The sequence below is a fragment of the Phascolarctos cinereus genome, unplaced genomic scaffold, assembly GCF_003287225.1.
Source record: "Phascolarctos cinereus isolate Bilbo 61053 unplaced genomic scaffold, phaCin_HiC Scaffold_726;HRSCAF=1367, whole genome shotgun sequence".
NCBI classification, from domain to species: domain Eukaryota; kingdom Metazoa; phylum Chordata; class Mammalia; order Diprotodontia; family Phascolarctidae; genus Phascolarctos; species Phascolarctos cinereus.
In genome coordinates this window covers 85579204-85604836 of record NW_027556098.1, presented here as the reverse complement: position 1 = coordinate 85604836, position 25633 = coordinate 85579204, and the positions used below count along the sequence as shown (strand labels likewise).

The 25633-nt window shown below is 39.3% G+C and overlaps 1 long non-coding RNA gene across 2 annotated transcripts; it reads right to left on the bottom strand.

The window, feature by feature from the left end:
- Nucleotides 1–13349: 13349 nt before the first annotated feature.
- Nucleotides 13350–23128, bottom strand: LOC110202315 (uncharacterized). Of its 2 annotated transcripts, none has more exons than XR_002322701.2 (6): nt 23023–23128; nt 17464–17515; nt 16832–16893; nt 15060–15136; nt 13970–14041; nt 13350–13468 (listed from the first exon to the last, which is right to left on the bottom strand). It is a non-coding gene; the product is annotated as an uncharacterized LOC110202315 (long non-coding RNA). The 2 variants fall into 2 exon arrangements; XR_002322700.2 differs by having other exon boundaries at nt 23027–23128.
- Nucleotides 23129–25633: the final 2505 nt, after the last annotated feature.

The following is a 25633-nucleotide window of genomic DNA, read 5'->3' as shown; positions in this document are numbered from 1 at the left end:
GAGCAGCAGAACCCACAAAAGGTGAGGTAAAACAATTTTCCAACCTAAGACAAATTAGAAAGTTGGCAGGAAAGTTCTGTCCCACTGGGGTGAGAGTGGACCAGTCCATGCCAGCGCAGACTAGGCCCTGGCAAACTAGGAGCAGGCCTGAGGAGTGACTGAATCTGCAGCAGCACTGGCTTCCAGAGCTCTCAGACTACAGAGAGTAAAGGGGTTGAACAACTGGTAAGATAGAGATTACCGGGGTCTCTTTGCTGGCACTGGCAGCAGGACTCTCTTGCTTTGTTCATACTTGGATCTGGGTCACAGTCCTAGGTGGCAGGCTCAGGGCAAGGAGGAACAACAGCATAGCAGAACTTGTGGCCACACGTGAGCAGGGGTCCTCCTCATAGTTCCAGAGCAGAAAAGAATGCTAGTGGTTGTTCACAGACCAGAGCACAGGATAGTAATAAACACACCTCTTCCTATATCATACCATCTTGGAAGAACTGAAAACTTACACGTCCTTAGAAGTATCTCTGAGGCAGCTAGGTGGTACAGTGGAAAGAGCACCAGCCTGGGAGCCAACGTTCTGAGTTCAAATCCGAACTCAGACACTTGACACTTACTGGCTATGTGAGCCTGGGCAAGTCACTTAGCCCCAACTGCCTTGCCAAAAAAAGGAAACATGTGTGTGTGTGTGTGTGTGTGTGTGTGTGTGTATGTACGTATATATGTATGAAAACGGCTACACAAAACCCCTGAAGCTTGGAACAGTGCACCTTCCACTCTGGAAGTACAGTGCCACTTTAGCAAAGAATTACAAGTTAAGAAATAGTTTGGATAAATGAGGAAATAACAGAAAAGAATTCTGACTACATAAAGTTATCATGGTGACAAGGAAGACCAAAATACACTCAGAAGAAAACAACAAAATCAAAATTCCTACATCCAAAGCCTCAAAGAAAAATATGAATTGTCTCAGGCCATGGAAGAACTCATATATATATATATATATACACACACACACACACACATATATACATGTATATATATGTATGCACACACATATATACATACACACACACACACACACACACACACACACATATATATATATATATATATATCAAGTAAGAGAGGTAGAGGAAGAGAAATTAGAGTGATGCAAGAAAAGCATGATAAAAGAGGCAACTGCTTGGTAAAGGAAGCACAAAAAAAAAAACCTGAAGAAAATAGCCCCTTAAAAAACAGAATAGGCCAAATGGTAAAAGAGGTACAAAAATATAATGAGAAGAAGAATGCCTTGAAAAGCAGAATAGGCCAAATGGAAAAAGATATACAAAAATTCATTAAAGAAAAGAATTCATTAAGAAATATAATTGGCTAAATGGAAAAGGAGATATAGAACCTCACTTGAGAAAATAATTCCTTAAAAATTAGAATTGAGCAAGTAGAAACTAATGAGTCTATGTGACATCAAGAAACAACAAAGCAAAACCAAAAGGATGAAAAATGTAAGACAATATGAAACATCTCATTAGAAAAACAACTGACCTGGGAAATAGATCCAGGAGAGATGATTTAAAAATTGTTGGACTTTCTGAAAGCCATGATCAAAAAAAGAACCTAAACATTATCTTTCAAGAAATTATCAAGGAAAACTGCCCTGATATCCTAGAACCAGAGGGTCAAATAGTAATTGAAAGAATCCACTGATCACCTCCCAAAAGCGATCCCCAAAGGAAAACTCCTAGGAATATTATAGCCAAATTCCAGAGCTCCCATGTCAAGGAGAAAATATTACAAGCAGCCAAAATGAAACAGTTCAAGTATCATGGAGCCACAGTCAGGATAACACAAGATTTAGCAGATTCTACAGTAAAGGATAAGAGTATTTTGAATATGATATTCCTGAGGGCAAAAGAGCTAGGATAACAACCAAGAATCATCTACCCATTAAAACTGACTATAATCTTTCAGGAAGGAAAATAGACATTCAATGAAATAGAGGACTTTCAAGCATTCCTGGTGAAAAGACCAGAGCTGAATAGAAAATTTGACTTTCAAATACAAGACTTAAGAGAAGCATAAAAAGGTAAACGGGAAAGAGAAATCAAAAGGGATTCAATAAGGTTAAACTGTTTACATTCCTACATGGGAAAATTATACTTGTAAGTCCTGGAAATAGATCTCAGAGAGATAATTTTAAAATTATTGGACTTCCTGAAAGCCATGATCAAAAAAAAAAGCTTTTTAAAAAAATATGTAATTTTCATGTTTTTTTCAAAGCTGTCCTGCTTGTCTGTTTCCTTCTGAACACCTTTCTGTTCTATGAAAATAATGTTTTTATTAATTTATTTATTTTGATTTATCAACAATCACTTCCATAAGCTTTTGAGTTTTTAATTTTTCTCCCCCTCTCTCTCCCTCTCCAAGAAGGCACACAATCTGACCTAGGCTACACATTTCCATTCCTATTAAACATATTTTCACATTAGTGATGTTGTAAGTAAGAATTAGAACCAATAGGAGGAACCACCACAAAGAGGAAACAAAACACAACAGAAGAAAAAAAAATAGCAAATAGTATCTTTGATCTGCATTCAAACTCCATAGTTCTTTCTTCAGATGTGGATAGCATTTTCCATCATGAGGCCTTTGGAGATGTCTTAGATCCTTGTATTGCTGCGAAGGGTTAAGTCTATCAATATTAGTACCTAACTGACTATGTTACTCCCTTCTTGAGCCAAATCTGATGAGTGTGTTTCTTGTAAGCAACATATTGTAGGATTCTGTTTTTTGATCCACTCTACTATCCACTTTCATTTTATGGGAGAGTTCATCCCATTCACATTCACAGTTATGATTACTATATGTGTATTTCCCTCCACCTGTTCTTCCTCCTGTTTGTCCTCTCTCTCCTTTCACTAGTGTTTTCCCACCTCACCAATGTTTTGCTTCTGTCTAACATCTCCCCTGATCTGCCCTCCCTTCTGTCAGTCTAAAACCCCCTCCCTTTACTTAATCTCCTCTCCTACTTCCCTGTTGGGTAAGATAGATTTCTATATTCAACTAGTTGTGTATATTATTCCCTCTTTGAGCCAAGACAGATGAGGGTAAGGTTCAAGTGACACCCATCACCCAGCCTCCCATTTTCCTCTCCACTGTAATAGGTCTTTCTTGCTTTTTCATGTGAGATAATTTATCCCCATTCAACCTCTCCCTTTCTTCTGCACCCATTTTACTCCTCTTTCTCATACCTTAGTTATTATTTTATGTTATTCCTTCAAATTTGCCTTATACCAGTACCCTCTATGTATATTCCTTCTAACTGTACCATTAGTGGTACAACTTTTAAGAATTACAAGTATCGCCTTCCTGTATAGGGATGTAAACAGTTTAACTTTATTGAATCCCTTGTGTTTTCTTTTCCCTTTTTACCTGTTTATGCTTTTCTTGGGTCTTGATACTGGAGGTCAAATTTTTGGTTTTGTTCTGTTCTTCTCCTTATAAAAGCTTGAAATCCTTCTATTTCTTCAATGACCACTTTTTCCCTTGAGGTATTATGCTTAATTTTGCCATTACGTGACTCTTGGTTGTAGTCCTAGATCCTTTGCCCTCCAGAATATCATGTCCCATGACCTCCAATCCTTTAATGTTGCAGCTGCCAAGTCCTATGTGATGTTGATCATGATCCCCCAATATTTGAATTCTTTCTTTCTGGCATTTGTAGTATGTTTTCCTTCATCTCATAGTTCTGAAATTTGGCTATAATATATATTCCTTGGAGTTGTTATTTTGGGATCTCTTTCCTAAGGTGATGAGTGGATTTTTTTCAATGCCTATTTTGCCCTCTGGTTCCAGGATATCAGAGCAGTTTTCCTTGATAATTGCTTGAAAGATGCTGTCCAGGTCTTTCTTTTGGTTATGGCTTTCAGGCAGTCCAATGATTCTGATATTGTCTCTCCTGGACCTGTTCTCCACATCAGTTGTTTTTCCCATGTGGTATTTTACATTTTCTTCCATTTTTTCATTCTTTTGAATTTGATTCATGATGTCTCATAGATTGCACTTGCCCTGTTCTAGTTTTTGAGGTGTCGTTTTCCTCAATTAGCTTTTGTACTTTCTTTTCCATTTGGCCAATTGCATGCTTTAAGGTGTTGTTTTCTTCAGTGAATTTTTGTGTCTCCTTTTCCATTTGGCCAACTCTACTTTTTAAGTAGTTTTCCAAACTCTTGACTCTTTTTTCATCATTCTCTCTTATCACTCTCATTTCTTTTCCCAATTTTTCTTCTACTTCTTTTATATGATTTTTAAGCTTCTTTTTGAGGTGTCCCATGAGCTCTTTCTGGGCTTGAGAAATCCCAAGGAAACTCTAAAGAAAAATGGTGTTTTGCCCATAGGTGCTTTGACACTGTTGTCCTCTTCTGAGTTTGTATCTTTATCTTCCCTGTCACCATAATCACTTTCTATGGTCAGATTTTTTTGGGGTTTTTTTGTTCATTTTGTGGTGGCCTTTTTCCTTTCTTTTACATTTGAGCTCCGCTCCTGGGGGGGAAGGGACACTGTCTTAGGCTATTTGTGCTAGCGGCTGCAGGCCCTGGCTCTTTACCCGGTGCTGCATCGATGCTGTCCTGAGACCCACGGGGGACCCCCAAGTGTGGTGCTGCCCTGCAGAGGTGAGGTGGGTGTGGGCTGGCACTGCTGGAGGCTGTACGGGTCAGGCAGCTTCCCTGGTGCTAAGCTGGGCTCCTAGTGGTGGTTTCTGGCATGTGCTGAGGCCCGGTGGGATGTTCCTGCGTTTCTCCAGGGAAACAATGAAGCACATGGCAGTCTGGCTCCTGGAGGCTGCGTGTTTCCCTTGGGCTACACTGAAGCATGTCGTGTTGTGGTTTTCAGCTAGAGTCTGCTGGCTCCCCTGGCAATGCTAAGGCAAATGAGGTGGGGCTTGGGGGGTCCAGGCGTTGGTGTTTGCCTGATCCACCACACTGGGGCTCAGAATCTGCTGCTGGTTTGCTGGGGCGGGGCTTACTTCTGGCTTGCTGAGAGAGGCAGATCTCCACATTGCTTGGGCTAAAAGATAGCCTTCCCTGTCCTTTAGTTAGTTCTGCTGTCCTAGGCTTTGTTTAGAGACTCTATTTTACGGTTGTTTGGAGGTGAGTATGAGAGAGCTACAGCAATTTACTGCTTGCTTCATCATCTTGACTCTCAGCAGTCACATAAAACATCCCTCTTCTTAAATTCAAAGTATTGCTAAGACCTAATTGAGTTTGACATTCACACTGTGTCAGTGCAAACAGACTCCACCTTTAGCTTTCCACCTATTTTCCTGTCATCTCTATTTGCTTAAACCTTTTTTTCCTGTGGACTTTAAGGGCTAAAAAGTGTTCAAAAGACATAACTTCTCTTTGCACACTCTTCATTTACCTTCACTATTTTCTTAGTCCCTCTTTTCTTTATTTCTCAATCATCTCAGTCTATCTCACTGAATCTCTCCTTTGCAAAATAACAATTATTGAAAAATGTTACATTTTGGGTTACACTGTCTATTCCAAGTTCTTTCAGATGACTTTTCTTCTAATTTCTCTAAATAATTAAGTTCTGTTACATTATTCAGATAAGAAAATATGGTGGTACGGTAGAACATTCTCCTAAAAATAAATTTACTTTATTTTCAAGTTACTTGGTGATTTAAGTAAGTTTTCTTTCTAAGGTGGAGAAAAGAGTTAATAGTAGGTAGCTCTTAAGCACCAGAGAAGGTTGTAAACTGCAGACTGCAAACCCAATTTTTTTTCTGCTTAAAGGCTTTTTTTAAAGCATTCTCTAGGCAGTAAAATCACCTTCTCTCATACTACAACAATGAATCTCCAGAAAGAGAAGAGTGATAAAAAGGATCTAAGTGTTTTTTTGCGTGTAACTTAGTCCTAAGGGGTTGCAAACCCCACCCCCCCCAAAAAAATGACTGGGATATTACAGCATTTTCAAAAAACATTGAGAGGGTAGCTAGGTGGTATGGTGGATAGAGCACCGGCCCTGGATTCAGGAAGACCTGAATCCAAATCCAGCCTCAGTCACATAACACTTACTAGCTGTGTGACCTTAGGCAAGTCACTTAACCCTATCAAGCCTAATCAAAAAAAAAAATGAACCACAATTTAGAATTTCACAGTAAGAAATTACATTTCAGGTATAAATCTAGTGTCTACTTTATGATTATGGGCCAAAAAATTCCAATCTGTGACAAAAGTCACTGGGAGATCCAAGCATGATCAATTCATTAGGGAGTTTCCAATTAATTGGTTCCAAGGCCTTGCTCATGGTCGGAGACCCCTCTCCTTGGGAAAAATATGCTTTTATAGCCATCGAGGGAATACCAACAATAGAATAAGGTGGTACAATTCCATGAAGCAAGCAGATCTTATGGTTAGCTAAGGGCAATGTTCATCAATTATAACCACTTTGTCAATAGGCCTTTCATAGGTCGTTAGCTATAGGTCATCAGCTAATGGCCATCAGCTTCAGCTTTATTATGCTTAAGCACAAGGCCAATGCCCAGAAAAATAACTCTGAACCCCAATTAGTGTTCTAACAAGGCCTATGTAGTTTTCAATTATATCAGACAGAAAAAAATGTTATTACAAATGTTGAGGTTTAGATGCTACGGGTGCTGGAACCCCAAAATCATGACATGCAGGTCCTGTCCAAAAGAATTTGACCCAACCCTTCTTTCAGCCAAAGACAAGGTTTATTAAAGATGAGCTATATAGGCCAGACTCTTAAGGAATCTGAACTTTTGTGATGCTCATTAGCACGAGTAGGCATTAGGAAGTCTCAGCCCCTAAATGGTGGCCAGGATGGATCTTATATACAGCCAGGAAGTTTAGAGTGACTGGAGGAGGGGCTGAGAGAAGGATCTTGAAGCTAGGGTGATTGGGGGTAAGGGTCCTGGGAGAATCCACATGGAAGAGTCAGGGAGGTTGAATGGTTCTGGATAAGATCAAGGATGGGAAATATAACCCTGGGCTATTAGATAATAGAGGATTAGGCTTAAATTAAGGATAACAAAGAACTGGGAGATAGGAAATGATAAGGAGAAAATAAGGAAGAGCCAGTTGATAGGAATAATAATAACCTCCAGAGACTGCTAGACTTCCTTGACCAGGTAAAAGTTCAATTAGGATTCAAGGGTTTTCTGGGGCCATAGATAAATGGGACCCAAATTCTTTTTGGGGTGAGGGGCAAAGGTCTCAGCTTGGGCCCATACCCCATCATTATTATTTTTATCATAGACTCATACATCCTCTCGGGCCATAAAAGTAAAACAGACTTAGTTTGGAATCTACAGAAAAACTAAGGCAAGTTACATAAGGTTTAAAGGTACAAGGTTGGTCTTCTCTTTATCTTATGTGATTAAAAAAAAAGGTTCTACTTCCTTTGGTCTTGAGTAAATGACTATGCTAATTAAGCCACATTCTTTCCTTTGCAAATAGCAAATTTGCCTATGTGTATCTATGTTGGCTTCTTGCAAGGACCCTGATCTTAAAAAGTAAATTTTTAAAAATTTCTTTTTCCTCTTAAAATGATTATGATATTTGAAACTCTGTAAATAAAATATACCTTAATGGGAAGTACTTTTGAAATTTGCCATGATGAAAAAAATGGATATGAACTGCCAGAGTAACAGCCACTTTTGCTACCATAACTGCAAATGGATTTCGAATACTCAACAGCAGTCTCTGGATCCATATGGTATAAAATATCTAACTTCATAAACCATTTTTTTCTGTAAGATAATTCAGAAATGTGCATTCAACTGGATTAATGTCATCTGCTTGGTGATAAGTTTTAAGTCTGTTTTAAATTCATGGTATCATGCTTAATTTCTTCTAGTATGCTTTTGGGGAATCATCAAATGAGAAAAACTGGTAAATTGTACATAGAGTGTAAACATTTTTTAATAATTTTATTTGGATGGCAGAGTGCCCTTCTAGTTGAGAGAAATGATTATTAATAACCAATATCTTGGAGAGATTCAGAGGTCTCTTCTTCTTCTAAATTCCTCATTTTAAAAAGCTCAGTCTTCTTCAGAAGGACATCACTGATAATGAGATCCCATCAACATTCTCCTGGATCTTGGTGAGACCCCACCCAACCTTATAAAGAATTTAACCTAAAATTGGGAAGCCCATTGAGTTCTGTTCAAGCTTGCATGGAGACAAGATCCTTTTGTGTAAGATAGTCCAAGGCTGTCTTGGTCTGAGTAGAGATAATTTCTCTCTGCAGGGTCACTCTCAGCCCCTCATTGACCACCTCCTGTTTCAAAGGGTGTATAACTTGTGAGTCCATCACCATGATTGTCTTTGGTCTAAGAAAGATAGCCAAATGACTATCCTTTTATTGATAACCCACTGGCCTTATTAATTAAATGACTAAATTACCCACAAACTGTCTCTCAAACCTTTTTAATCATCACAGGGTTAAAGACTGCCTGTAAGAGTTAAACAGGGCTCTCTTGGTTTACTTTTAAATTTTCTTATCTTGCAAAAAATACTAAGACTCTCCATGATTCTCACATTCCTCAGTGTGGAATGACTAATTTGTCATTTAGCGAATTTTCTGGGTTCTGTGTGAATTCTTATGTATTCACTTCATGAACAAACATCTGGAATATGAATATTTTGTTTATTTCTTAACTGATTTTTACATCAAAATGTCTTTATCCTGGAAAAGTAAAATGATGAATGAATGCTTTTCGAAAAACATACTCAGTAAGTACTATTTATGAATGTTTTTGTTGTTAACCATTATTGCACCAAGAAAAACCACTGTATGCTGCTCTAAACTCTTAAGTTGTAGAAATTGCTTTATGGGATTGAACTATAATTTAATTTGCTCTAAATCTTAAATTCCAGCATAATGCGTTTTCTTAAGCCCTTAAGTCACCATTCCTGGGAAGTGATGAACGCTGCTCAGAAAAGGCTACTTCTGGAATTAGCTGCTGGCAAACATTAATGGCTGAGATATTTGAGAAGATGGCTTTTCAATGATAAAGACAGCATCTTCTTGACTCAGTTTCCCTATTCTGCTATTACCTTTCTGAACAGAAATGTTTCCTGCCTATATGATTGAGCCTGTGAACACTATGGAATTCTCTAGTGTTATTGGATCTTCCAAAAGGGATTTGTCACTTTATCCTGAACTGAAAGAGAGCTAAAGGAATTTTCTCTTGGAATATTATTAATGGTTAGTCTGTAACTACAGGCTTAGGCCTGAGGAAATAGTCCTAATTATGTTTTAGTAATGTCCTTTCATAGAAACTTTCTTTGACTATAACTAGAGAACTGAAAATGTTTTATAATGGATTACTTTCTTACAATAAGCAAATATCTTTGAATTGTGATATATGGGTACAAATATAAATGACCCTATTGCTTTTTTAAAAAAATTGTTCAGGCTTCATAACCATTACTTTTTGATTAGCTTCTTAATCTAGGTGACTAGGAAAACTCAGTTATGGACTTACTCTCTCCTTCTATAGGCATATATTCTATAATAGGTATATATTCATGTATAAGATTAGGTCTGTACAGCATCACATCTTTTCTAGATGATATGATTACATATGTGTATATATATGTATGTATATATACATCTGTATGTATATATACATGTATGTATATATACACATGTGTGTGTATATATACCTATATATATGCACATACACACATCCTCAAAGACATACCGGCTTATATATTATTATTGCATTATATTGTGTGTTATGTTATATATAATTATATTTATACATAATAAAGTTGTGTGTAATTTAATTATACATAATTATATGTAATTTAATTATATTATATATTTTATATATATACACATATATACATACACCCATGTACATAGGCATGTACACATACACAACACAGGGACACATCCTAAACCACTGCCTTGTCATAGTGGAGGCGTTTGTGAAGCTCAGTTAAACTATGAGCTATGCTGTTCATGGTTATCCAAGACAAATAGGTCATAGTGGAGAGCTCTGAAAAAAAGTGACGCACTAGAGAAGGAAATGTATCTTTGCCAAATATTGAAATAAAGTCCACAGGGAAACAAAGTCAGACATGATTGACTCAACCACAAATGTGTGTGTGTGTGTGTATATTTGTATATATATGTGTATGTATCTATTTTTAGATGTATTTATTATTTATATCCTCAAGTGGGATAGGATAAGGATGCAATGAGAAAAAAATTTAAATCTTTTAGCTTTTAATGAAATAGCAAACTTCACTTTGGGGAAACAACAAGAATTAATTGCTTATATCTGAGGATTAGGAAATGGGTGATTGACTTCTGTATATTTCATTGCACAAAGGAATATATTTAAAATGGCTTGTGATTATTGTAATGGTGTAAGTAGCTTTGAAACTTCTGCTGTTATTGTATCAGTGAAAAGCAATGAAAAAGGCCTAGTAATATTGTTGCCCTAAATAGTGTATTTTAAATTTTGTACTACAGTAAATAAGCAACTATTGAACTTCTTTCAGGTCCATTTGAATATTCACAGATGCCTATCAACCAAAGCAGGGTCTATAAAGTATTCATCTCATTTGGGGGTTGAAACTGGTGCTATTCATGAGGTTTTGAGGAACAGGAATACTCATTTTAAGAGAGCTTGCTTCCATCTTGCCCATTAGTAGGCTCTGAGGTACCAAAAGCCTTTGCATCAGAATAGTACAGATAAAAGGGCAGCATTGAAGCCCGAACCGAGGCATTGATTCTGTTGGCCAAACTGCTAATAAATGAATCCTGGTTTTCTGGAGGTAAGCTTAACTCTGCCTCTTTCTCCTCCAAGATTCTGGTTGGTACCTTTTATGCCCCTCCTCCTATAGTCAAGCTACAGCCAGCCCAACAAGGAGGACTGAACACCCTCCGTCCCAGAATCCTGCCCCCTGAGATGTCCAAACTCAGGAAAGCCATCTGTTCACCAAAGTGGTACTTGGCTGGGTCCAAAGAACCCCCTGCATGAAGAACTTCAAGGGTTTCTGTTTAATCCAGTGACTTTTTTGTCATTCTTGTAGACGATCATTCATTGACTAATAGGCTCCTTACTTGGTACTTGTCTCCTCCTGAGCCCTTGGGTCCCAAGGCTGGGGTCCCCAGAGGAGCTGAGTAGAGTCAAGGCAGGGCAGAATAGGGGAGAGCCAGGCCTTTATTCCCCAGGGTCTCCATTGCTCATGGAGAGAGGCACAGAGTGGTTCTCGGGGTTCAGGTCTGGCACGCCTTATATACATCTTTCCAGGCTGCAGCCATGGGACATAGACCACACCCTGTGTCAGAATCTCCCAGAATATGTCTGCAGCTCAGGAAGCACTAGTTCCAACCACTACATATGTGGTAGACACTGGCACCCAGGGGGTCTCATGGCCCTGTCCTTGGGCCTTGACCCAGGGAAGAGGCCCCAGGAAAGACATCAGGGAGGAGGGAAGTGGCTCAGGCTATGCATATGTAGTTCTTGGCCTTGAGCATGAAGTAGAACATGGCCCCACTTTGGCCAGAAGGTTCCCTGACTAGTCACGCAGCTGCTGTTTATTGAGAGCTCCTTCTTCTCCTTCTACTTCATCTACTATCATTAAAATGCCTCTGCCACTAACTCCACCTTCATCTCTCTCACGTGCAAAATGTGGTCCCCCTTCTTGCCAGGGCAAACTCCAGATCTGCAGAAGTGATTTCAATCCAGCCCATCTCCTCCAGCAGGCTTTACCCTCTGTCATGCCTCCTCTCTCACTTATCTTCATTCTGCCCACAAATATACACGTCTCTCCGATTCTCAAAAAACCCTCACTTAATCTATTCTGCCTTTTGTAGCTCAGCTCCTTGAGAAGGCCACCTACAACAGGTGCCTCCATCGCTTCTCTCACTCTCTTAACTCTCTATAATCTAGTTTCTGATCTCATCATTCAACGGAAAGTGCTCTCTATAAAGAAATCAACTGACAAACCCAAAGGCTTTTTCTCCCTCTTCATCCCTTTTGACCTTTCTACAGCAGCCTTTGATGTTGTTGGTGATATCACCAGCTTCTCTCTGACTGTCTCTTCTCTAAATTTTCTATACTCCTGGTTAGGTTCCTACTTATCTGACCATTCCTCCTCTGTCTCCTTTCCAGATTCATCATCCAGATCACAGCTGCTTACCTTGGGTGTCCCACAAGGCACTGTTCTGAGCCCTCTTCTCCCTATGTACCATTTTGCTTAGTGAGCTCATCAGCTGCTATGGATTCAATTCTCTCTGTGCTGATGATTTTCGAATCTACTTATCCAATGCTAACCTCTCTGCTGACCTCCAGGCTTGCATCTGATATATCCTAAGGACATCTTCAATTCAACATGCCCCAAACCAACTCATCACCATTCCTCTGAACACCATCCTATTCTATTACTTCTATTGCTATCAAGGGCAACACTATCCTTCCGGCTCCCCTGCACACAATCTAGGTATCATCCTTGACTTCTCCCTATCTCCTACCTCTCAGATCCATTCTGTTGCCAAAACCTTTCAGTTTCCCCTTCACAACTTTCTCTTGAATATGACCTCTTCTCTCCTCTGATACTGTTGCCATTCTATTGTAGGCCCTCATCTCGTCTTGCCTGGACTACTGGTCTGCCTGTGCCAAGTCTCTCACTGCTCATTCCTTGGTCATTTTCCTAGAGCACAAGTCTGACCATGTCACTCCTCTGTTCCCTACTCATACGCTGGTGGTTCCTATCATCTCTAGCATCAAATACCAAATCCTGTGCTTTTTGTTTAAAGCCCTTCATAACCTAGTCCCCTAATACTTTTCTAGTCTTCTTACACCTTACTCCCTATGTCTTTGACATAGTGATACTGGCCTCCTTGCTCTTCATCAACACAGTACTCCTCTCATTTTCTCTGACACTCCTGTTCTGTGGGTGTGTAAGTATATTGTGTATGAATGTGTGTGTGTATGATTGTATGGAATGCTCTCCATCCTCATCTCAACCACTTGGCTTCCCTGGCCTCCTTTCTTTTACATTAGGTCTTTCCCAATCCCGCAAATCTAATGGATTGCCTTTCCATTATTACCTATTTATCCTCTTTACCAGCTTGTTTTTCCTGGTTGTTTGCGTGTTGTCTCCTCAATAAGACTACGAGCTTCTTTGAGGGCAGGGACTGTTTTTTGCCTTTCCTTGTATTCCCAACACTTAGCACTGAACTTAGCACATAGTAGGTGCTTAATACATGTTTACTGACTGAGTGCTTATTATTGACTGCCTGATTAATTAGAATGAGAAAACAGAAATGGTTAACTCTTCATGACAAAATCATGGTGACAAAAGTTTACTTTCCTTACATTTTATTCCTTCGATTTTTCCTACTATTTTTAGTAGCTAAACATGATAAAGTAGTGTAACCTGTGGCTGCTGTGACTGCTGGAATATTTTTTCTGGATTCATCCCTGGTTCTGAGGAAAAATAAGGAAGACAGAATAAAATATTTCCTGCCATAATAGAAGAATACTTAAAGATAAACATATTATAGAAAAATTCACAAATTTAAGATCTACAGTGAAGGGCAAAGAACATTTCAGAAGATAAAGTTGTAGTGGGAACGTAACATGTTTGTCAGTAAACCTCTGTGTGGGGAAGTACAGAAACAAAATTGCTCTTCAAGGATTATGTGTATGTGGGCTCAGGTGTATCCTAATATGTCTTTCAGTATCTGAAACTGGTACCCTGCTGCTACTCCTATGTCTTTATAAAGGTAGACAACAATTCTGTGCACCCAAAGCACTTCTGGCAACGTGTGCCCTCACAGACTGGAGGTAGATATGTGGATTCCATAGGTAAGAACAACCTGTTTTCCCATCAGACAAACCCATGGAATAGTTCAATGCCTGTGAAGACACAAATGCCAACAAATACTAAAAATGACACTAACATGCCATAAATAAAGATAAAAATACCTTTGAGTGTCTGACAAAACTGGCTTTTCTTGTTGTACTCTTTTCTGTTTTCTACTTAGCCATAAGAAACACCTGAAATTCAAGGTAGAAAAAGGTTTATTTTCGTGCACATTCTAGTATAACAAAATGAAATTATATATAGACAGTACATCTGAGAGCCAGACCAGCCTTAAGTAAGGAAAACAAGATATGGAACCCTATATGTAACTGTGTCTATATGTGTGTGTGTGTATACACACACATATATATGTATGTGTATATATATGTATATGATGTGTGAATAAGTATATGGTTGCATATCTGCATATGTGTGTGTGTGAATATGTGTATGTGTGTATGAATATATGTGGACGTGGTTAGGCGTATTTGTATAAGAATGCATGAATGTGTGCATGAATTTGTGTATATGTGTGTGAATGAGTATGTATGCATTTTTGTGAATGTATAAAGTGCATATCTGTGGGTGTGTGTTCTGTGGATGTGGCTGTGTATTGTGTATGAGTGTGTGTGTATGATTGAATGTGTATGTATACATATGTGTGTGTGTGTCTGTGAATAGCAAATATTTTTACTTCATTGATAAAAGATTTATCTTCTACTTAAAAGGAAATTCTTAAGTGTCTGCCCAGTTTTTTCTATAGGCCTATTTTCAATGGTCATTTTTCTGCACATGACCACAAGGGCTTCCTGGACCTTCCCCTATAATTTGCAAAGCTTGTGGGATCATACCTTTAAAATGGGAAAGGACCTTGGAAATCATCTAGTCCAACTCTTTCTTTACTCCTGGTGAGGAAATTGAGCCCTAGAGAGATTAGATGACTTGACTAATGTTATTTCCATAGTGAGAAGTGGCAGAGCTAGGATTTGGACCTGGATCAGTCCTCAGAATTCTCATCCAATAGATTTTACGCTATTTAGTGGCTTATATGAGAACAACATCGATACCTAAGAATAATTTTCTATGATTAAGAGGACTCTACAACAAAAAGCAAAATTGACATGATTATACAGGTACCAAACAGTCAAAATCAAGTAGGGAGAAAACGGTTTTGCCCAGTAGAATTTTGTTGTCAATGCACAAATATCTTACCTGAAGCATGATAAAATGCGCCTTTTATTGCTTTTCCCTTGTATGGTGTTCTCTCTTTTTTTCATCACTTCTTATATCTAGGAGTAAGAATAATTCAGTGAATAAAACACTAAAGATATCCTAATAGTATTTGCGAAATAGAGCTACCACCTGGAGCTGGCTTTCTCCCACAAGATAAGGTGGCTGAACTCCATGACCTTCCTTTCAGTATTAACCACCCATGATCTATATGTCAAGCGAATCCTTGACCCCTCCCCCTCTCTCCAGTGGCAGCTTAACACCAATAAATCTGGATTTGAGCAATCCAAACACTAATATTGGTCAGCAAAAATTCAAGTAAGCTAACCCCGACTTAATGGTGCCATCAGAATGATGCTCAGCATAAGCAACCTAAGAAATGCTAGCCAGGGAAGTACATCACTTGTCCTCAGGCTGTTCCTTATTTACCAATATTGGCTCCTGTAGGTCCTGGCCTTGTAAGCCTAGGCTCAATGGTTGACTAATTGATCCCTTAAGGAGAATTGAGTGGATTCACAAACACCAAGCTTGAGGGCAGGTAACTGAGGACACCCAGAATAGAACCGAAGTTTCACCAAACACTTTATGTAAAGGTTGTTGTATATCTAATAATTGGCACAGAAGCCTGGTCCATTTTAGATACCAATAATTATGTGTCTCAAATGGTGTTCACCTAAAATCTGCCAAATAAGAGTAATCTTTCAGGGATCTGGGCTTCAAAAGCAGCTAACTGGCTTAGGACATAGAGCACTGATGTTAGAGTTAGGAAGATCTAAGTTCAAATCCAACCTCAGACACTTAACTACCTGTATGACCATAAGCAAGACACCTGGCCTTTTTCAGGCTATTTCCACATCTATAAAGTTGGGATAAGAATAGTATCATACCAGGGTTGTTGTGAGAATGGAAGAAGATAAATTATATAAAGCTTCTGGAAAACCTTAAAGCTCTCCATAAATATTAACTATGATTATTATCAGAGGTTTTTACAACCTATCTTACTCCCCAAGGGGATGGCTTGTCATCTCTCATGACTAATAAGTCAATTACAGGTAATTCCCAAAGCAAAAAGGGGCTGAAAGTTATAACTTTCTATGTCATCATTGTGTAACTCAAGTTTTTCTTCTCCTGTTGAAAATCAGTTCAGCAAACATGTTTAAGACATCAATTGTGCTAGAAGGACTAAGGAAGGAAAAATTAATATGGCCATAGCCTTTACTCTCAAGCAACTGACATTTTACTAGTTTACAATGCTATGAATAAAATTTTTCTCTAAGTAATCTACAAAAGTCTCCTTAATGCATACTGTAGCTGAACAGGAGCACTCAGAATAATAAAGAATCTTAGGCATCAAGGGAAAACTGAAGAAAAAATGGTAATTCTGCTCTAGGTGATTTTGGCCACCAGAGTTGTCTAACCCCTAGATTTGGGGGTACAAAGTTAGAAAAGATAATGTAGCAGAGACTCTTGTGTCAACTGTAGTTGAAAGACTTTTCTGGCACTATACTAGAGTGTCCTTTGGAAATTCCGAGGCATGGATTGTCTTTGTTGAATATTCCTGAATTTGAGATTAACTATTAACTATAATTCCAAGGGGAATTCCTCAAAGAATGTCATTTTGAAAATATTCTCTAGATTAGGCTGCTATTGATAAGAATCTGTAGGTAAAAAAATAGGTTTTAATCTCAATGTTCCTCCAATAATTCTATACAGAATGAAATCAGTAAGAACAAAAATAAAGTGAAGAAACTCACCACTCTCACTAGTAGTCAAGGATTCTTCTGTATGTTCTGGTATCGGGCTCAGTTTGAATTCCCTACAATAGCAAGGGTAAAGAACTGCACTATACATAAAGCATATATGAGAAAAGAAACTGTGGAACATGTGTAAGAGTAAAACAGAGATCTGATAATTACAATGTCTTGTATTTGTACAATAAGTTACAGTTGTCAAAACACTTTCCCAAACATTACATCATGTGATCCAAACAACAAACCCATAAAGTAGTCATGGTAGGTATTATTGTGCTCATTTGGCAGGTAAGGAATAGACACAGAAAAGTTAAAACAATTTGGATCACAAATAATCAATTGTGTCGGCAAGACGTGAAATCATGGAAATTAATATTCACAGAGGTCAACTTGCCAAAGGCCATGACGCATAGCTAAGATTAGAACCCACATCTTTTGACTTCCAGAGCAGTGATCACTTCACCAGACCATGCTGATTTTGAGGACCATTTACAGGATGCAGAATCAGATGAGTAAGAGTCACAAAAAGAGTAAAAATAAACATCCATTTATAAAGAGTAAGGAAAAGAGTTGACAAGAGTAAACAAAGATGTAACGGAGCCCTATCTGAAATATTTGGGAACCAGAGTTCTCACCTTCTGAATAAAGCTTCGTTTCTTCTCTGCATTCACCTCCTGAAGGGTTTTCCTTAAGAAAATAACATGTTCAACTTCAGTTATAATTGTCCCATAAATTGTAGTTAAATAACCAAATATATCTACATCATAGCTTTGCCCGGCCTGAAATATTTTCTTTTAAGCTCATTTTATATTGTCAATGTGAATCTCAATATGTTCTTTGACATCCCTTAAGTTCAGAACAACCTTCTTATAACTGGAAAAATCAGGGAAGTGCTTCTTTGGCCGCTGCTGCCCCATTTTTATTGATCTTCATATTTACTGAGTTTAATTCTAGTAATCAATCAACAAGTATTTATTAAGCACTTACTATGTGCCAGGTACTGATGCTTCCTCTCCAGCAGCTCACATTCCAATAGGGGAAACAGCATGGACATTAGTGGGTATATATAAGTACATATAAGGTAAAATCAAAAGGGAAGATACTAGCGGCTAAGAGGGCTGGGAAAGGTCCCTTGCAGGAGGGAGTGCTCAGACAGTCTTGAAGGAAGGCAGAAATTCTAAAAGGCAGAGGAGAGGAGGGAGAGCCATAGAGGAAATGGAGCAGTGTGAGGAACAACAAACAGGCCAACAGGGCTAGATCATGGAGGGCGTGGAAGGGAGTACATATGTAAGAAGAATGGAAAGACAGGAATGGGCCAGGCTATGGAGAGCTTTAAATATCAACCAGGGAGCTGAGCAAGTAGAACAATTACGTCATCAGAACTTTGCTAATAAGATGGTAGGTTTGGCAGCTGAGTGAAGGATGGATTGGAATGGGGAGAGCTCCGGGCCAGAGGTGGGTTAGGCCTGAAACAGGGTTGTGGCTATGTGAGTGCAAATGAGGGGATGTATCTGAGAGGTGTTATGAAGGTAAAAACAACAGGATCGGAGGGCAGATTGGATATGAGGGGGGAGTGAGAGTGAAGAGTAGAGGGTGACACCAAGGCTGTGAATGTGGATGACTAGAAGCAGTGTGGTGCCCTAGAAAGTAATAGGAAAGAGTTTGGAAGAGGGCTGGGATTGTTGGGGAAAGATAATGAGCTGCCTTTTGGACATGCTGAGTTTTAGACACTCACAGGACATTTACTTCTACTTATTTAATAGGCAATTGGTCATACAGAAGTAAAGCTTAGGAAGGAGACTCAGTTATCTATAGATCTGGGAAGAGTCTGCATAGAAGGTGAACCCAAGGGAACTGATGAGGTCATCAAATGAGATAGTAAAGAGAGAAAAGAGAAGAGGTTCCACGACAAAGCCTTGGGGGACATAAACAGTTATGAGGAGTGGCATGGAGGAAGATCCAGAAAAAAACTACTGATGAGTAGTCAACCAAGGAAGAACAGGAAAGAACAGGAAAACCCAGAGAAAGTATCGGGGAAGAGAAAGTGAGTAACAGGGTCAGATTTCACAGAGGGTTGAAAACAAATGAGGATTGAGAAAAGATCACTTAGCAGGTGAGATCAATTATTATCTTGGAGTAAGTGGTTTCAATTGAATAATGAGGTCAGAAGCCAGATTAAGGAGGATTTAAAAGAGAATAAGAGGAGAGAAATAGATGTACAGAAGGTAGATGACTTTTCAAAAGAGTTTATCTGAGAAGGGGAGGAGAGATATAGGACAGAAGACTGTGCCATAGTTAGATATAACTACTGTGGGTAGCTAATAGGGAAGGTAGGATCTAGAAAAGGTTCTTTAAAAGTATGGGGGAGATTCAAGTATGTTTGAAGACAGTAAAGGAACCGTTAGGGAGAGAGTAAAGATAATGGCGGGGGTGGGGGGGAGGGATGATGTGCTGAGGAGGATAGAAAGGAATAAGATGATTAAGGGCACATGCAAAATGCTTGGCTTTGGCCAGGAGAAGGGCCACATCTTCATCAGACACTGAGTGAAGGAGACCTAGCGAGGGATGCTGTCACTAGAGTATGAGGTAAGGGAAGGGGCAAAGAAGGAAGTTCTTAGTAAATGGTCCCAATTTTTTTTAGAGAGGTTTGAAGACAAATGGGCAGGAGAGGATGCCATATAGTAGGCTTGAAGAAAGTAGTTTTGGAAAAGCTGCTGTAATGAGTGGAATAGAGAATCAATTAGAGAGGAATAGAAGGATTGACTTGTGAAGTTGAGATAGCACAAATTTGTGGTGGACCCAGTTAACATTATTTTGTGACTTTCTCCAGCTCCTTGAGTAGTGCTGAGAAGGTAGATGATGGAAGTGATCCAGAGTTGGGATCTGGCAAAGTATGAGTTACAATAAGGCAAAGGACAGGGGACAAGAGAACACAGGGGGAGAGATGTGGTTTTGAGAGTAAAATAGATTAGAGAAACGTTGAGTACATTCACCAAGGGGTTGAGATGTGAAAGGGAAGGGTAAGGGTAATGGCCTGGGAAAATCCTGAAGAGTACAGGAGTTGGAGGTCACAGTGAGTACAAAAAAAAAAAAAAATGAGGTTATACATTGAAATGCATAAGTAGCGATAGAATGATCAAAAGATTATGATCAGTAAATGAAATTTCGGAGTTCTTGAATTAGAAGTAGAATACTTATAGGTGAGGGTCAAGGATGTAAAACTTTTTATTTGTACCTGAGGTGCAGCGGATCATGGGAGATTAGTAGATCTATCACACACAGTCAAGACTTCACCCCTGTGATGTCACTGGTCCTCCCGGAGAAGAACAAACAACAACACAGAGCTGACTCCCATTCCTACTTTCTCCCTTGAAGAGTATATTTTGAAGAAGGTGAGTACAAGAATTGTGTCTTAGTGATTTTTCTCTCCACAACAAGAAGCATAATGTTTTGAATGTGGTATTTTACAGAAAGAAGTGAAGTTAGATTTTTCTTACTGCTAGAAATAGAATTCTCATGGCCATGTTTGGATTAAAGTTAGAGTATTTGAAGGAACATCAGACAAGTATGTTGAAAACTCCTAGAGTATGAAAACAGGAATTGGTGTGGATAGGAGGCTTGAGTCAGCCACAGTTCATTGAGAAAGGAGGAACAATGTCTCTGGGGGATGATAAGAAGATCTAGATTCAGGTGATACATTTTAATAGCGTGAACCTTAAGGGAGACGAGGTGCTGAGAAAATGGTGGGGGAAAGAGAATATGAAAGTGGCAGTGAGGAGCCAGGAATATTTCAGGGGGCACAAGATAAGATAGAACACTTTCCTGGAAAGGATGGTCGAGGTAGTGTCATCATGGGGGAGCCAGAGCTCAGTGAGTACCACAAAATGGAAGGAGCAATGAGAATAAGTGCGTTAATCTTTGAGTGGGAGTTCCAGAGGGCACAATGGAGGGTTCAGATCTGGAGTGGGATATTGGGGGCTTACAGAAGGCTGAGGTAAATTGGAATAAGGGGACCTACAGCTGGTGTTAGAACAGGGCCTTTGTTCTTTGGTAATTAGAGTTCTAAAGCACAAAGATGGAGACCATAAGAGGAGTAGGAATATACTAATCACTGGGAAATGCATCCAGGCAAAGTATTTGTGGATGGGAAGAGGTCTGCTGATTAAGTCAAGAGAAAATACAAGGTGTCTCCAGGGCCCGTGCCATGTGAAGTCCCAGTATAGCCCTCTTTTATAGACAGGTAGTGTTGCTGTGTCCTGGGAAGCTTCCTGCAGCCCACCTTCATGTGTGGAGCAGGAGGTGGTGGTCTCTGAGCATCCTTAGGCTCAGCCAGGAAGAAAGAGCTGCTGTGTCTGGGGGCCCTGACTTGGGGTAAGCATCCTGGGGGTGCTGGGGAGGATGCAAATTCAAAATCCCAAGAAGCTTTAGCTCATCCTCACAATAATAATAGCTAGCATTTAGATAGTACTTTAAGGTTTATAAAGTGTTTTGCCTATATGTCAAGTGAGATAGGTGTTATTACCTTCACTTTACAGATGAGGAAACTGAGGTTTGAGAGAAGTTGAATGACTTGACCGGGGTCACAGAACTGGTGTCTGAGGTAGGATCTGAACTCACATCTTCCTGTCCCCAAGTGTGTAGTTCTCTCTCTCTACTGTGAGAGTGAGGCTGGTGACTTTGTTCTGCCTCACTTAAATCTAATTCACACACAAAGTCAGGACTTCACCCCTGTGATGTCACTGGTCCTCTTGGAGAAGGACAAACAGCAACTCTCTCCAGTACATCACAGAGCAGCCTCTCATTCCTACTTTCTCTTTTGAAGAGTATATTTTGAAGAATATGAGGACAGGAACTGTGCCTTAACTTCTCTCTCCACAACAAGAAGCATAGTGTTTTGAATGCAGTATTTTACAGAAAGAAACAAAGTCAGATTTTTCTTCCCACTAGAAACAGAATTCTCATGGCCATATTTGGATTTAGACGTCAAGTCACAGAGTAGGTGGCAGGCCACAATACATCCAACCCAATTTACAAGCCTCTGGGAACAATAGATATAAAAGAGAGCTAGCGTTAACACATAGTACTCCATCAACAGCCTGCAGCTCACAAACTTGTAATGTTCCCTGGTCTGAAAAATCCATTGTGGTAACAAAAACCTACCCAAAAAATAAGCCATGAAAACAAACACCTGCCTAATGTTTCCCAGAGTCTTGGCGGGGGTGGGGAATCAAGGGATTACCCTCTGGGAGGTCCAGCAATAACCAAATTATAGAAATAAGTACAGGCCTTCAAAGAAATCTGGTTTATACACTTCCAGTGAATGCTCTCTAATTGTTATTAGCTGTGAGACCTTGAACAAGTCACTTAACCTGCCTGCTCCAGTTTCCTCATCTATTAAACGGGAATAATGATAGCACCTATCTCCCAGGGTTGTTGTGAGGATGAAATGAGGTAATATCTGCAAAGCTTAGTACAGTACCTGGCACACAGTAAGGACTACATAAATGCTAGCTATCTCACCATAATCATTACATGAATAAAGAAATTAGCACAATTGCTCACCATCTCTTTTAGTTTGAGTTCCCTAATATTGTTTGTTTCAGTTTTTAGAGCATTTTCCCAGCTCCAGGCAATCCCTTCACCTCCTAAATGGCCTTTGTTCACTGCTTCCCCCTTTCTGAATGCAAGTTTCTTGAGAGCAAGGACTGTCTCTTTTGTATTCATATCTTCATTCCTTAGCACAGTCCTTTTTTTTTTCCCTAATAATTTCTTAAAGTATAAGGAGCTACTTTTGGGGGTCTAGATCTCTGAAATCATTGGTATAGGAAATTTCCCAGTGAGGAAGCTCCTTCATCAAATCCATATAGGCAAATACCCAGCAATTTATACACTTCCAGAGTCTGCTGTGGCACCAAGAATGGAAGGGACATACCTAAGTTTACACAGTATGTGTGAGAGGCTAGATTGAACCTTTCTCTGAATCCACTACGTAACAATGATGTTTTATATTACAAAAAATTACCTCTCAAAATTAATTACTGGCCCAAATTGTAGTAAACTCCTCAGACTCTCTCAGCCAAAGTCCCACAGATTTCCCTTTCTAAGGGATCGGTAAAGGAGATGCTCTGGCCTAGCTTCGCAGGCCTGAGCCTTAAGGGAGCTGATGAGTGCAGCCACAAGTATGGATAACTTACTCACTCTCAGTTCGTCCAACTCTGGAACTTGGCTTTCCCTCCTTCCAGCTTCCATTCTCAGACCCAAGAAAAAGTCTAGCATATTTGTTCCTGAGGAACTCTGGTGACCCTGACCCCCTTTATCCCTTCTCTTGCCTTTGTTTCAAAGGGCATCTCACTGGTCAGAGCTTCAGGTACAATAGGAGACACTGTATTTCAGAGGTTTGTGAGATCAGGATCCCAGATCCACTTCTACCTTGTGACCATGGTAGCTATGCACCAACCCTGAAGGGCAGATTTAGTTCTGATGAGTAAACATTAGGGTTAAAGCAAATAAGAAAAAAATTATCTAGAAGAATGCCACTTTCTTCTCAAAGGTCTGTGCTCTGGTGATGAAGGAAAAGCTAGGTGTGTATCCTCAGACGCTCTACCTTCAGGCAATCCCCTCCAACAAGAAATCTGAAGTCATTATGACACCACAGAGCACCAGCTAATCACGGCCCAGTGGTACCACCAGCCAGTGTATAATGGACTCAAAAATGGTCCTGTCCTGGTCATTTTACTGTTAGGCAGAGGAAAATCCCTGACTCATAAACATATCAGTCCTTTCAGCAAAAGGCTTTGTCTTTTGGCAATCACTGAACTCTTGATCCTTTAGTCCCAATCTTACTTCCAGTCCCTCTTAAGGGGATATTTGTAATTCAATTATTGATAAATAGAATTATGAAAGGGATCCATGGAGGTTATATATGCCTAATATATGGAAAAATTAGTCTGTGTGTGTGTGTTTAAAATGACATACTATACTTTAAAGGACAATTATATGGATCAAAGGAAATAATGAAAATGAAAACATTTGGGAAACCTTATTTATACGCATACATCCATCTCCACTGAACTTTCATGTTTTGTGCCTAACTCTGGACCCCTCTTCTATTCTTGATTGTACTATCACATACTGGACATCAATTCTTATTTCCTCCACTAGAATGCAGGCTCCTTTAAAGCAGGGATTATATCTTATTCACCTTTGTATTTCTCTCAGTTCCTAATCAAATACTGTACATATATAATTTCTCAGTAAATTTGTATTAAATTAACTATTAATAGTACTATTAATAACATATAAGGGAACTGAGATTTTCTGCTGGCTAAAAATCCAATAACAAGGCAATCAGTCTTTGCTACTGACAAACACGCATAATAAAGCCAGGAATGCTGTTTACCTTTTATTCTGGATCAAATTCATTTTCAAGCTAAGTCAAAGAGGATATTGAGAAAATTTCATCCTACAGTTATCTGTAATAGAAGGTTTCCATCTTGTCCCCAAACACAGGAGCTTAAAAAGAAAAGACTTATTTTTAGCCTTGGTCTGCTTGGGTTTTTTGTTTGGTTTTGGTTTGGGTTTTTTTGTGGGTACAGTAACTATGGAAAAGAGTTGCCTGTCAGTCCTTATCATTTTGGGTTCTAGTAATCTGGAAGTGTCTGTCTACACACACACATAGACACACATGCATATTTGTAGACATATAATGCACATGTAAATACAATGCTATATGCATATATACCTATAAACACACTATACACATGTACATATACATATACTACATATGCATGTATGTCGATCACTAGCTCTATAGAGGCAGATATGCATAGGTATATAAATATGTAGGATAAATAGTCATTGGACCTAAGACAGTTTGCATGGCCCTTAAGATACAAGTTCATTAGCAGAGAACAACTTACAACCGATACTGGACATGGCTACCTGCCCAGCAGTTACAACCAAGAATAACCAGAAAACCTCACCCAGTGGAGACATCAAGAGCCCAACCACACAAAGTGCTAGAGAGATTACATATCTAACCATCAGATAGAACGACCCCCCAGGGGTGTTGGCAATGCCAGAAGCAGGTCCAACAATGCCATCTCCAGAAGACATTTGTGGTCCCTCACAATTGGAGATGCCAGTTGTCCCTAAGATGTGTCCCCTCTGGCCGCCTATGTTCTCCACTCCTCATGTGTTATCTGTATTTATACTTATTCTACCCATTGATGGTACATGTATTTGTAGGAGATTGTGCTCCTGGTGTATGGGGTGAATGTTCTATTTTCTTACTATGCTTTTTTATTAAAATATCTTTGTTTTGAGCTAATCACATTCTTTGGATGACTAGAGAAAAAGGAATATACATCAGTATATATAAGCCATTGTTTTGAGTGGATATGAACCCATACAAAGTACCTTGAGGCTGAGGTAGCTGAGGACCTCACACATGAGAAGGATATACCTTAAGTGTGACAGACAATACTTGAAAATACTTAATAGAGGTTTTCTTGTCTAGTTTGTTGTAGAGCTACAAAAGTCAGAGCATCATAGATTTAGACCTGAAAGGGGCCTAGGGAGTCATTTAATCCAACCGTCTCATTTCATAAATAAAAAAAAAAAATTAATGTCTAGAGAGATTAAATTGTTTGCCCAGAGTCACACAGGAGAAAGGAACAGAGTCAGAATTCAAACTCAGGCTCTCTGAGTGACTCTATGATTCAATGTACTGCTCTCTGATGTTTCTTGAATACAACAGACTCTCTTTCCTATACTTTTTCACTGGCTGTCCCCTGTGCCTGGAAT